The sequence below is a fragment of the Toxorhynchites rutilus genome, chromosome 1 (assembly GCF_029784135.1).
Source record: "Toxorhynchites rutilus septentrionalis strain SRP chromosome 1, ASM2978413v1, whole genome shotgun sequence".
Lineage (NCBI taxonomy): Eukaryota > Metazoa > Arthropoda > Insecta > Diptera > Culicidae > Toxorhynchites > Toxorhynchites rutilus.
In genome coordinates, this window is record NC_073744.1 from 49576686 (window position 1) to 49589289 (window position 12604).

The 12604-nt window shown below is 36.5% G+C and overlaps 2 protein-coding genes across 2 annotated transcripts in view; one reads left to right on the top strand and one right to left on the bottom strand.

Moving 5' to 3' along the window:
- Positions 1–12604, top strand: part of LOC129765119 (uncharacterized) — a 279465-nt gene that overhangs the window by 79847 nt on the left and 187014 nt on the right. Inside the window, exon 2 of the mRNA XM_055765005.1 lies at positions 7271–7294. The gene's annotated coding sequence lies outside the window, so the exon portion shown is untranslated. The remainder of the gene's footprint in view (positions 1–7270; positions 7295–12604) is intronic.
- LOC129765123 (autophagy-related protein 16-1) overlaps positions 1–12604 on the bottom strand; it is a 266024-nt gene that overhangs the window by 41182 nt on the left and 212238 nt on the right. The gene's annotated exons all lie outside the window — the stretch shown is intronic.

Consider the following 12604-nt stretch of genomic DNA (forward strand, 5'->3'; position numbering starts at 1 on the left):
CTGTTGGAAATGAAAAAAATATTCGGGAATCATTATATTCACTGTACTGATTTATCTAATTTAATTGACAAGCCGGTCAGAAGCCGAAACATATAACAGGGAAAGAAATAAGACATTCAAAATAACCATCAGTGCATGTTACGCTCATCACGATGAGAATTTTGAGTGCAATTTCACCACGGACCTGCCATATTCTGTCGGTCTAGTCTTTTTTGAAAAACAAAACCATTACAGTTGGATTTTGTTTTCGTAATTATTGATTGTATTTGGCCTCTAGTCCAAAGGTGCAATTTTTTAAATATTTTTTTCTGAAAGCTGAGGCTTTTCACATGACATATCCAAAAATCATAGATTTCTGTCGTTTTTGACTTATGAATCCCATCGGTTAACTGATGATCCGAAAAAACATTTTTTTCCCTTTTCCACAAAAATTACTTTTTCGAAAATCTATAACTTTTTGACTACTGGACCGATTCAGATAATCGACACATCAAATCGAAAAAATATGATCCTAGTCGCACAGAATTAGTCTAGTCGCATGTGAATATTTAACGAAGACTGAAAACAAGTTAACTTTGAAGAATCGTAACTCAAAAACTAATAAAATCACATCTAAACTAATTTTCTGATATGTTATGTAAAAAACATCAGCTTTCAAGAAAATAAATATGGTGCTCTCTATTCTTAACCATGTAAACTATAAAAAACAAAACAAATACAATCAACAATTACGGGAACGAAACCCAATTTTTTCGCAAGTGTGACATTTTTTCAAAGAAAACTAGCCTATTGGCTTCAATTTGGTATATTGATCATCTGAATCGGTCCTGTAGTTCAGAAGTTTTGATTATTAAATTAGATTTGATGATTTAAAAAAAGTCATAGGAAAAAAATTAATTTTCGAACGATCGGTTAACTATAAAAATTCATAACATGATTTTTATATGTTTTAAGTAAAAAATCTCAGCTTTCGAAGATACAAAAAAATATAGCGCCCTCTAGTCCAAAGCAGTTTTTTATCCCATCTGTTTATTGTATTAGGCTCATATAGCAATTCAGCTGTAACAGAGCCGAATTTATTCGTGTACATTTTTATCTTCCGATAATTTTTGTTGTGTATTGCACAGTAGCCATTTACGGCGTAAGAGTATTCCTATCTTATCGACACGTGTGCCTTTTACGGCATAAGAATATTCCTATTGTTCGGATGTTCACAGTTGGACCATACACAGCGGGACTGTTGATATGAGAATCCCCTGTGGCTGCAGTGTCTAGAAGAAGAATATGCAGAATGAGTGCGCCAAGTGCATTGGCAAGAAGGATACAATTATCGGGTATTGTTCTCGCACTAACAAGAATAAATCATGCATCAACCGATTGTTAACATGCTGTAACTTCGCGAAAAATCAACGCATATCGATGGAATGCACATCATTTTGAAGCTGCAACTTTAGAATATTTTAAGTACATATTTTTTATCTTGGTGTGTGTAGATGTAGTGGGCAACAATATCATTGAAGAAATGGAAAATCGATTTTTCAGGAATATTTTAGACTAGCACAATTTTTGTTAACCAACTCAACAGCAATTCCAATTAACCTTATTAACCAGCTTTTATTTGGTTCCTATAACGTTCCTGTAGGACCTTTTTCAGTTTGAATGAAAAATTGAAAAATGATTTTTCAGTTTGAATGAAAAATTGAAAAATGATTTTTCAGTTTGAATGAAAAATTACCCCTTCATCTTTGATTATTAAAAACTCTATGAACAACCATCGCATCGCAAATAGAAAGGGGATTTTGGAAATTCCAATAAATTCTGCACAAGGATAATTTGTTGCTTTGACGAAAAAATTAATATTTTTTTTTTTGCATCGATTTCAAAAATGTGCCAAAACCACAAACACAAAACAAGAATAAATCATGCATCAACCGATTGTTAACATGCTGTAACTTCGCGAAAAATCAACGCATATCGATGGAATGCACATCATTTTGAAGCTGCAACTTTAGAATATTTTAAGTACATATTTTTTATCTTGGTGTGTGTAGATGTAGTGGGCAACAATATCATTGAAGAAATGGAAAATCGATTTTTCAGGAATATTTTAGACTAGCACAATTTTTGTTAACCAACTCAACAGCAATTCCAATTAGCCTTATTAACCAGCTTTTATTTGGTTCCTATAACGTTCCTGTAGGACCTTTTTCAGTTTGAATGAAAAATTGAAAAATGATTTTTCAGTTTGAATGAAAAATTGAAAAATGATTTTTCAGTTTGAATGAAAAATTACCCCTTCATCTTTGATTATTAAAAACTCTATGAACAACCATCGCATCGCAAATAGAAAGGGGATTTTGGAAATTCCAATAAATTCTGCACAAGGATAATTTGTTGCTTTGACGAAAAAATTAATATTTTTTTTTTGCATCGATTTCAAAAATGTGCCAAAACCAGAATTGTTTTAGTGCTTCACAGAATCTACTGTAATTCTGCAAATATTGCAGTAAGGTCTAATGTTTGCAGGCAAATTTTTAGCCAAGTGTATTCCCTAAATATCTGTGAACGTTTCATATTGATACGTTCAACCGCTTTTTTCTAGACGATTTTTCAAAGTTTGGAGTAAACTAGAGGAGCATTTAATCGGAAATCGTATCAGAGGTACAAAATCCTACGCGACTCTCATAATGGACGATTGATTTTCCACGATGAACACATGGGTCTTTTGAGCAACTTTACAAACTTGGAATGTTCAAAAAAGAATTAGATTACTTTTTGAAAAAGGCTGAAAAGTTTGGCTTATTTTTTTACAAAAAACTATAACTCAAGAACTACAATACCAACAAGAATCTGGCCAAAGGATGAAACAAGGGAAATTGTTTAAATTTTCATAAAAAAACACCAAAGTACTTAAAAAAAAATCGTTAAAAAAATTTTTTTAAAACATAAAATTCATTTTTCTCAAAAAAGTATTTTTTTAAATTATCAAAAAAAAATATGAATAGCCAATTAGTCTAACCTGTTGAAAATTGCATGGGCTATTCAGTTCTATTTTTTCAGAAAAAAAAAACTGTTTTTGTTATTTTTTTATGAAATTTTGTTTGATTTTTTTATGGAAATAAATAATTTTCTACATTACATTCTTAGACTAAAATTTTGTAGGTCTAATAGGATTTCGTGAGAATTTTTTTTCGAAATTTTGAGTTTTTTTTCAACTTTTGTTCAAAAAATCCTAATTTAAAAACTATAATATCTACAAAATGCTGGTTGAAAAATGAAATGTAGGAAATTATTTAGGGTTTCATAAACAAAGTCAAACAAATTTTTGAAAAAATAATCATTGAAATAAAAATAAAAAATTGATGTCTTCGACAAAAGTTCATATTTTAATAAGATATGAAAATTTGTACAATACACTATGTCGCTATCTTGACTTTAAACAATATTAGTAGGATTAGTTGTAATTTTTTAAAGAAAACATGAAAAAACTTGTTAGAAAAAAAATTCCCGGTGAAAGTGCCCATTATTCGATGTATGGACGACTTGTTGGAAATTGTAAGGGCAATTCGTATAAATTTTTGGAGTATTTTAGAAAAATACATTTTTGAGAAAAATGAGTTTTAATTTTTGAAATAATAATTTTTTTGGTGAAATTTATAAAAATGCCTTGTTTATGAAAATTCAACAAGAATTTTGTAGGTATCATAATTTTTGAGTCATATTTTTTTTGTTAAAAATTAAAAAATTGGCCCTCTTCAAAAAGTAGTCTAATTTTTTTTAAATATTTCAAATACACAAAGTTGCTTAAATGTCCCAGGTCTTTAAGCCCACAACGTTTCACTGCTATCTGAGATGGTGATATGAAAAATAAGGATATAAAAAAGATATTTTCCAGCAGTGAGACCTGTGTTCATCGGTGAAAAACTGAAAGTGAAAATTGGTTTCGCAGTGGTTGCTGTCGCCGCCACCACACAACAGATTCGGTTAGAGCTCTCTGTTGCCGTTCTGCGAAAGATGGTGCATAGCATAATTTGTTGATCATTTCCATGGGAAATTGTATTTTTGGGAGCATTGGAGTTGTAATTTTTCTAGAAGATACTAAAAAGTCACCGAAGGGTTGTGTCCGAGACACGACCACATAGTTGACGTAGGATTCCCCAAGACTGTCTGTTGCATGCTGATTACACAATTATTACAATTATGGAAACAATTATCAATTTTTTCTCACCACAAAAAAAACATGTTCTTTATTATAGAAGAACATATTTTAATTGGAAAACGTTATTTTTTTTAAAATCATTTTTACTTTCTGAAAGTGTGGATATGAATTCATTTCCATTTTCGCTTCAAACTCAACGGAACACGATGCTATATGCCTCAATGCAAATTTCAATTGGGCTAACAGCACCTAATACGATATGTAGAGCATATGGGAAATCATTTTTTCGAATATTTCTTCACTTTTCCATTCTTGCTTGCCGCATGAACTTTCTTTGGATGAAGATGAACACAACAAAACAGACAGCTTGAATCAGACGATCCGTTCTCGAGTGAGAACACACATTGGCGTTTTATCAATGAAAATTGAAATAAATCGTTTCATTTTTCAAGTCATTTTGAACACAACCGCTACCGTATACAATTTTACACTTGTATTTACGCTAAATCTTTCACAATGCATCATTGGTAATTGATATGAAATTTCACGAAGCAACCAACCATAATGTTAAAATTAAAATTTTGTTTGTTAGAATTAATCGTATCACTCAACTTATTTGCAATACAAAAATGACCCCGACCTGCATATATTTGCTATGCCGATTTACCCAGGCTCGATGGTTTTGAAGTCTGTGTTAGGGAATATTTTCTTCTTCTCGCTTTCGAGCCTAATAAAAATGCTGGCCAAAATTTTCAGGGAATATTTAGAGATCAAATATAAATATCTCTAAAACAGTCATCAGAAAGCGATTGAATTTCTTAAACTACGTCAATGAATTTATTAGCATTAGTCAACGTGCGAACTCATTGAGAGTTGATCCATACCAAATCATCACATTTCGGACAACAATGAGAAAACAATTTCCGTGTCCATTTAAAAATCTAAAGTTCCACATTCTGATGGGAACAAGTGCCGCAATCGCTGGAAATATATTGAATGATTGAAGATTTGAAGAATTCTTTGAAGTATGAGCAATTTATCTAGAAGAAGGGTATTTCTCAATGTGATGTAAGCGTCAGAGACAATTGATCTTCCTCTGAAAGTGTAAATAGTAATGCCAACGGCCGTGCCGCAAAGGATAATTCCCAAACAACTTTTTTTCAATTTTCGATGAAATCGATGATAACATGCCGGGACGATAATTCGTATTCCGCTTGACTGTGATCATTCCAACGAATGTTCCCGGTTCATTGCGCAGTTAGGCGGCTCTTTTCTGGAAATCACCAAAGGATTAATCCTAATCCTCAAATCTGCCTTTATCCCCGAATCGTATTCGATTTGATGCAGTCAATTGGCACGGTTCATGAAGAAAAACCCAAGAAGAAACAAAAATGGAAACAAATTTAAAACTATCAAAAACAATGATTTGTTTCAGAGGCGCCCCATTTCCCATTCCCAGAACGGGAGCATCGGGATCATTTGCGGTTCTTTCATCGGTACCGAAACTCGACACTACCGGGATTATTCATTTCTGACAGCCCAGATGGGTTCGTTAGAACCCCTCTTGAGGGAGTAATCTATTTCGCTGGAAGAAATTCATCCAACAGATTCGTCTCAAGTTTATAGCCGCCTAATTGAAATCGACGACCAGGTGGTGATCATTGCTACCGCCGCCAACCTCTCGGATCGAATCATCCGTCATCCGTCACGAACCGTTGGCAAAGGAACTACGCGAAACTACTAGATGTGTGTCATCGGATGAAATTCGCGCGCAATGTTCTCACCCTTCTTGGATAACCACCGCGCCGGAGAGTCTGATCCCGATGCGTCCGCGCGGTGGTCTTTTAGGTGGTGAAAGCAGCCCCGACCGATCATGATAACCGACCAAGGGGGGAAAGCAGCCGACGTTCACACGGCCAGATAAATTGGCGATGCGCCCAATCTCGATTGGCCGCCGCAGAAGCGTTGATCCAATTCATGTCACCGTAACTGCGCAGCAGCAGCGATTGGGACGCCCGAACCGGAGAGGAGTTTGCGGATGTCGCTATCGCTATCGATTGAAGAGGTGCCAACGGGCGGCGATAGCCCGTTCAAGGGTCATAATCCTCCAACCCCCCTCCAGCCCAGCCATTGGGCAGCGGATATGGAAGCCAATTTTCAGCTCATAAAAGCTTAACGATGCTCGGCAGCGGATTATTGTCCGCAATTCACGTGGCGCAAATCGTGGCATCGGTTATCCCACCAGGGGTCATTAAAATTTTGGAGTAATTTTACCTCGAGACCCATTGGGGCGACCAGCTTCATCTCCATCAGCGGAAGACTTACCTGAGAACAAAAAGAGAGAGGAAAATCTAAATTAGTCAGACATGGACAGACATGAAATTGGACCTGAAACGCGCGGATGAAGAATGGAGAACTGAACGCAAAACGGCGGTACTGTTAGTGTGATCGTGATTTTTTCGCGCTTTCGAGCGTGTAAAAATAATCGCCTAATTTATTTTTCTCGGTGGCCTAGTTCTGGAAAAGGTGCTTGCTGACAACAGCAACAGCAACGAAAAACCAACGCCGCGGCGCGGTTTCACACAGCTGGAGTGGAATGTGTTCCGTTCGACGAATTAGATCTGGTAGTTACCGCGCGAAAATAAGGAATTACGGGATAGAGCTTTTTGTGTGTGGGGAACTCAACTTCCAACGCTTCCAGGATTGATTGCGCTGTGCGCTCCACCTCGCTACAAAGTGAAACGAAATGGTTGTCATCAAGCGAAATCGTTCAATTTTGTGTGTTCTTGAAGACGTCTGGTTTTGATTTGATACGCTCAATCGAGTGAAGAAAGGGGACGGGGAGAGATATGATAATCAAATCTTGAAACTCGCCGAAGAAATTTGGTCAGAACATTGATATTGCCCCAATAAAACCAAACTAATTATCTTGAATGAACAACAGCATTGTTTCAGTACGACGCAGTGTTGCATCGAAGGGCAACACCACAATCAAGACGTTATAAATGTTTATTATAAGAACCCTTTTTATAGCATGAATCGAACAGTTTTCACTTTTATACTTCCTGCACCTTTTAATAACCTTGTCTGTATTTTTTTTTTTCTTTCCAGATCACTCCAGCCATTCCAATCAATGTAAGTACCAATCAAACACAGAAAAAAAACGAAGTAAATCTGCATCCGAAGAACTCAGCCCAAGTGGGTCTGGTGAAACCGGTGAAAGTGAGAATTATCAATCCAATGAGCCCCTCTCAAAGACCAGTCGAAAAAATCCGATAATTCCAATTATCGAATTGTCGTCAACCCCGGGAAAGCTTACAACTGGATTATGTTTTATGGCGGGGCCCCGAATGGGAACTCGTAACTCGCCGAAGCGTCCCGGGGCGAAAATCAACCCATTTAACGGCTGTATCAATCCCAAATTTTATTGAACCCCGTTCGAATGCAGGATTGACAGCTTCATCAGCTGCATAACACACGAGCCGCACATCTGTGGGAGAGCATGTAATCAAATCGTGTTTAAGCGATTCAAACAAGCTCATTTCCATCGGAGAAAAAAAAGAAATATTCGTCTATTTGGTGGGGGCCAAAATCCAACGAAAAAAAAAAAAAGCATCCAATCAGTGCGAGCAGAGAGATGCTGGGAGGCAATTATTGGCTTATGCCCCGAACAGTTGTTATAATTTGCCCCCCCCCCCCCCCGCACCCTTAGGGTTCGTAACGAATCTCCAAAGTGGTTTAGAATGGAAGCATCCAAACACCGGTGGAGATGTAATCCAATCAAGTTCGTCTGAGAGAGGCCAAATTTGTGTGTACGATAATGCGGTTCTGCGCTTCTGGAACGGTGCCCCGAAAATTGATACTATTTTCGGGGAGAGCATTGATGAAAACATAACAACAGACACAAAAAAAACCCACTCGTTCCGGGGCCCCGATCAGATATGCAAATTTTCTGGCCACATCCGAATCATGTTAATGATTTCGTGATTGGCAGGTGAGCGGGGTTCGAGACTGAAACGATCAAGCCGACGGTAGCGTTTAAGTTACGATTTTTTTTTTTGTTTCTTCAACCCCGGCCAAACAAAATGAAGATATTAATCATGTTGACGATTGTAAACGATCCGAAATCAGACTCGTGTCAGGTTGGGTTCGAGCAGATCCCTCGCTTCGTAACATCGCAGACTGCAACGGAATGCATTGTTTTCTGTTGAGATCAAAATCAAGTGTTATCTTGTTACAGAAAATGTCATGAAATTAATTTTTGGAGCTGATGCCTGAAATTATGAACAACATATTCATCCATCAATACAACGAGACAGTTAATTTGGGAATAAACGATTGATTTGAAGATAAATCTTCCTGAGCAAATAAATGGTTCAACTCCGTTCATTCCAATGGATTCTGATCATGCTCTGGGTCAACCATTTAACAAGGTAATTTTATGATTAATCATTTTATGATAGCTGCTCAGTTAGTCACGTGGATTCTGAGTATGGTGTCAATTGTTTGCTTCGCTCTCCGTTACCCTTATTGTTTATTTCAGAATAAAAAACGAGGGTCGTTTTCCCAATTTTTTCACAGTATTTGAAACTATGCGTTTGACAGCGTGAAATTGCGACGAAAGCAAAACATATAGCAGTCTGATGTGTCAAAGAACAAATTGTAGAGCAGTTCGAGAGAAATGGTATAAGACTGCTGCTAAGTAAATAGCATATTGCTGGAGTTAGCACTCCAAGTAACCAGAAAGCATTAATGAACACTATACCCTATGGTGCCAATGAATGTATGGGAAAAAATCGTCCCTAAAATTTCAAAAAGTTATCTTAAACAAAATGTTCACCATCTCGAAAAAACACCCTATGCCGAATTTCAGCTCAATCGGACTTAAGGGAGAGTGGCGCAAAGCGGTCAAAGTATGAGTTTTTTGAAACTCGAAAAATCACCCAAGGGGAGAGTAAAGGAAATCGGGGTTTTCGAAAAAAAAATTCGGTGTTTTTTCGAGGTGGTGAACATTTGCTGATTTTTACAAAAGTTCATATACATTAACAAAATAGATACTAGGCTTGCTACTAGATACTAGCATGCATTTTGGATGAATCATGTTACATATTTAACAAATTTGGAGCAGAACCGATTGAATTTGTATTGTAATAATTGATTCCTTATACGGCTTTTCGCTTTGCGGGCATGTTTCGTGGAACGTATCTAGGCTGTAAAACGAGGTATGGGTGTATTTGAATTTTTGATGTTAGTTTCAACAAAAACAATTAATAAAATTCATGATCAGGCTCAGCAGGTCCTGAACAGTTCATATGTTGTGAAAACTTCAACAAAAAGACTGTTTTTCAATGACTTTTCGGGAAATTTGCTCTTGCTGCTCTAAATTGGGAGTTGTTAACACGAAAATGACTACAAAATGAATAGTTTTTAATTTTTTCGCGCCCAAAAAAAATCAGACACGTTGCTAGATATCAGAACTAGCTACAACAGTTAGGCTATAAGTAATAATTTATTGTTAAAGAAGAGAAAAAAATAAAATCGTTGGTGGCAATATAGTTACCACTACCCGTAAAAGGGTTCAGGGAAAAAACCCAAAGCATCACTCTTATAGACACATAATTATTCGAATATATTGGGTCATTTAAAAAGTATCCGCGTTTTTCTGTTTTATTTCTGACTAATTTTTTTTGAAGTAAAACTACGTCTAACCGGAAAATTAGGGGGTAAAATGAAAATCTAGGCACTGAACAAGCAGGAAAAAATCAAAGATTTCGAGCGCTTATAACTCGATCATTTCTCAATAGATCGCAAAGATGTTTGCAGGGTCTGGGTTATACCGTGGATGCATCAAAGCTTCCCAACTAATCGCCTTATTTTTTTGGCGCGTCATCAGAAATTTATGTGACACTTTTGTGTTGATCGATTTTGGTGGTTTCTTCCATAATCGCCCCGTGAAAACTATCCAGTTGTGAACCGCACAACAATGAATTAACTATTTGGCTATGTACCTCCTCATGATCGAAGATTCGCTTCCAGTTCCACCATACACACAGAGTCCCTTTTGTAAAGTCAAGGCTTTGATAATTATTTGTAGTGGTTTGTCTTGCTTATCCCATTATCTTTTGTGAACGATATCGTATTCTTCTATTTCTATCACCCGTGATTATTTGCTCCAGAAATGGGGTGATTTAGTTGTGCTTCGCTGATGAAAATCAGTCAATCAACTTCCTTTAGAATAATTCATGTGGCTTCCAAACATCGAGTTTCTCTGCGTGGCCTCTTTTTCAAACTATTGATTGCCCAATTCTTATTCCTAGTTTACACAGTGTGTGGTATTGCTGAATCGATCCTTCCGCAACATCTAAGCCCAAACTCCCAAAACATGTTTGGTTTCTCGTAAAAAACTGGGTGCAATATCTGGTGAGGACGACGGGTGAAATAGCACACCTTAGGAAAACATGACATTTTCGGCCGGGAATTAAATTTGACATTGTCCGGTGGAATACGACGTCTATCATATTGGCTAATTCTGTTAGTTTGTTCTGGATCGTTGACTTTTATTTCGTTTAGTTATAAGCAGTACTTGTTTGAATTTATCGATGCTTTGTAGAAGCACATAAAGCAGAATTCCTTTTCAATCTCACCAGACACAAGATGCAAAAGTATGGAACCGATATATTGTAGCGTTCTACGTAACCAAGCTTCACCAGGTAATTCGTTGTTCGTTTTCTTTTGGTTCATCACCTTTGGAGTTCTCGAAAGACAGATACAACAACAAACCTGTACCTAAGAAAACTATGTCGTGCATTTTTCAAATAACAAGCTTCAAAAATTCTTTGATGGTGTCTTCGACCTGGCGGAATGTAAATAAGTTCATCACTCTCAGTTCATGTGCGGTACCCTCAGAATGCGTGGACATTTTCGTATATGCCCTAACACCACCCCCCCCCCCCCCCTAAAGTTGTCCACGTAGTATGTGGACAGCCCCTTATCGATGCCCTAGACTAATGAAGGAGAGGTGTGATAACCGCTAACTGTTACTTGCCTAATTATTTTTAGTACATTATTATGTTTTAATTAAACAGTTTAACTTAAAAAGTTTTTTTACTTATTTTATGTTCTAGTCTTTAGTACCTTATCTGTTTCATTAGAATATTTCTCTACAGTAAAACCATTGTACTGTATTCTATCAGTCAAAAAATTTCATTTGATACCGATATTGAGTGGATTGCAGAAATATATATAGTGTGTTCTCCATGTCAAGTTCGTTCGTTTGATACACATATCTCAATCAACCTTTTTTTTGAGATGATATGGAATCAGCTATTTTGTAGCCAAATTGGATTTTTCAAGATAAGCAGTTTTAAAATGACAGATAAAGGTATTTTATAAATTCGGTCAGTTCCTATTGGTCAAATTTCTATTAATGTGGGACAACCCTACAGACATACAAACATACATACGAACAGTTCAAGCTAAATAAAACCGTTTAATAAAGTAATTTGCTATTTTGTGATTGCGGCTATTTTGGATTTGGATTTTTCATGATCTACTGTGATCTACTATTCAAGCCCTTTCATTTGATACCTATATTAATCGGGTTTTGAGAAAATATGCAACCGCCATTTGATAGTGACAGCCATCATAGATTTGCATTTTTCATAAATTACTGTGTTCTACTAGTCGAGCCCTTTCATTTAATACCCATATTACATAATATGTTGTCCGCCATTTTGTAGTGGCAGCCATCTTGGATTTACATTTTTCATAAATAACCGTGTTTTACTAGTCAAGCCCTTTCATTTGATACTCCCATCAATATGGATGGAAAACCCATATTGATGAGTTTTCGAGAAAATATGTGATCCGCCATTTTGTAGCGGCCGCCATCTTGGATTTCCAAGATCATGAAATACGCAGTTTTATAATGTCTACAGAGATAAAGGTGTGTTCCAAATTTCAGATCAATCGGTCAACAGGAAGGGGGTCAAATTTCTATTAATGTGGGTCAGCGCTACAGACAAACATATTAGAAACATACAAACATACGAGGGTCACTATTTATATTTCGGGAATAGGAACAAAAACAAATAGTTAAGCTGCGAATATATTTTTATTGTTTTTCAAAGTACTCGCCACGATGATCGATACACTTTTGCATGCGCATAAACCAATTTTCAAAGCATTTATTCCAATCGACACGAGCCTTTTTTTTGAGCGATTCGCATCGAAGTTTTCTGGCACTACAGTCGATTTTGGACGACCTTCACGAAACTCGTCGGACAGCGAACTACGACCACGATTGAATTCACTATACCAGCGATACACAGTGGTTTTTGATGGAGCTTCATCGCCAAAAGTCAAATTAAGTTGATTGACGCACTCTTGTTGTGATAATCCACGTCGAAAGTCGTAAAAAATCATCGCACGAAAATGTTCACGTTC